This window comes from Apium graveolens, chromosome 2 (genome assembly GCF_009905375.1).
Source record: "Apium graveolens cultivar Ventura chromosome 2, ASM990537v1, whole genome shotgun sequence".
Taxonomy (NCBI): Eukaryota; Viridiplantae; Streptophyta; class Magnoliopsida; order Apiales; family Apiaceae; genus Apium; species Apium graveolens.
The window spans coordinates 216,358,857-216,360,673 of NC_133648.1; the positions used below are offsets into that span (position 1 = coordinate 216,358,857).

At 34.7% G+C, this 1,817-nt stretch overlaps 1 long non-coding RNA gene across 1 annotated transcript; it reads right to left on the bottom strand.

Annotated features, from left to right (window-relative positions):
- Positions 1-416: 416 nt before the first annotated feature.
- On the bottom strand, positions 417-1,544 carry LOC141706165 (uncharacterized). The gene is made up of 3 exons (XR_012568684.1): positions 1,379-1,544; positions 1,236-1,293; positions 417-461 (listed from the first exon to the last, which is right to left on the bottom strand). It is a non-coding gene; the product is annotated as an uncharacterized LOC141706165 (long non-coding RNA).
- Positions 1,545-1,817: the final 273 nt, after the last annotated feature.

Below are 1,817 nucleotides of genomic sequence, written 5' to 3' on the forward strand. Positions count from 1 at the left end.
TCAAAATAATATTCATTTAATAAAATAAAGTTATCGAATAAACCTTATTCGATTAATAGTTTTGAAAACTATATCTATATATATATATATATATAAATATATATATATATATATATATATATATATATATATTATACTCGGGAACATCGACTCCCAGTTTAGAAAATGTTCACCTTTGGGTCCCCTATATTAAGGGTATACGCAACTACTGCTTATCTCTAGCATAGGTATTATGCAACTTATAAGCATTGAATCAACAATTAGATATCAAGATTAAGAAACAAACATGCATATAAATATCATATCACATGCTTCAATATATTGCAAGATTTGCTAATAACAATCATGCACTTATCACAAGATAATGCATATACATATATACATCACAACAACAGCATAACGGGTAGAAAACTTGCCTGAGTGTTCCCGGATAGACTTAAGCTTAGGGTGGGTCCGATAACCTATGAACAACAACATAAGTCGGAATTAAACCCCGGCCGCTTAAGAAACTAGACTTTAACCAATTAGACTCTAACGTTCGCTTATGGTTACTTCTACGCTTAACGAATCACATAAGTCGCTCGAGTACCCTCGGCTCCACCATTTTTAATAAATTAACCATTAAGAATTTTAAGGCGATTCTTTCGTGAGTACCCTACCAACTGCCTAGTCCACTTTAAAAAATTGTTTCATACCCCAGTTAGTAATTTAAGGGCCTTAACCAAGGTTTCAAAGTAAGGCGAGGGGTAAAGGTTCGTTCGCGAAACGCCGTTACTTAAAACGGTCGTTTCTCCTAAACCGTACATCGGATTCAAGAGAACTATATACCAAAATGAAGCTTACGACATGATCTAGATAAAAATGGAAAAGTTACAGATTGGTCAGTGAGTATCTGGTCCGAGATTCATGTACAACAGTCTAAGGAAAATGGGCATTACGACGACTATATTTACGAGTTTTCCAAGTTTCTCACTACACCAAAACCTCACCAAACAACCCACAATTATTAACCCATTAAAACCTCAACTAAATAATACTATACCAGTCCCTATTCTCCAGATTTTTCATCTCAACCAACTACAATCAAGTTCTATTAACTATAACAAGATTCATTCACCAAATCACTCCAAATTCAAATCAAACTACTAATAATCAAAGATCATGCTTCTCATTTAGAAAACCAACCATCAAACTCACTAATAATCAAAGTAAAGGCTAGGGTTTGAAGTTTATACCTTCCTTGGGAGGTGTTAAGTTGCTAGGAAGCCTTAGGGAGCCTCCTACAAACTTGATCTTTCCAAAGAAATTAAGAACACAAAGTTAGACTTTGAAGTTTCTAAAAGTCCGATTGAAAGAACTGTAAAAATGAGGGTCTTACCATGCTTATTTGGACTAGAATTGTGAACAAGAGTTGTAGGCCATCTCAATACCTTTCCAACGAGCTATAGAACACAACATTTGAGTGAGTATTGAAGGAGATATGGCAGTTTGAAGTTGCTGGGTTTGTTTTGGCCGAGAGCTTTGTTCTTGGAAGCAAAAGTCAACTCTCCTTCTTTTTGTTTTATGAAATAATGCTTGGTTGCTTCTCTTTTTGTCTTAGCAAATGATTTAAATTTTTTTATCATGGTTAATTTTGCATGGTCCAAAATCAACCAACAAAACAAAATCCCTTTGTCATGCTTATGTCATCAAGCTTGTGTCATCTTTTAACACTTGTCTTCCCTTTGTGGTGTGATGACATCATCACCCACTAACCTCTTTGATTAACCCTTAATTACTTGGGTAATGACCGCTTATCTGTTTTACGGTTCGCTTAA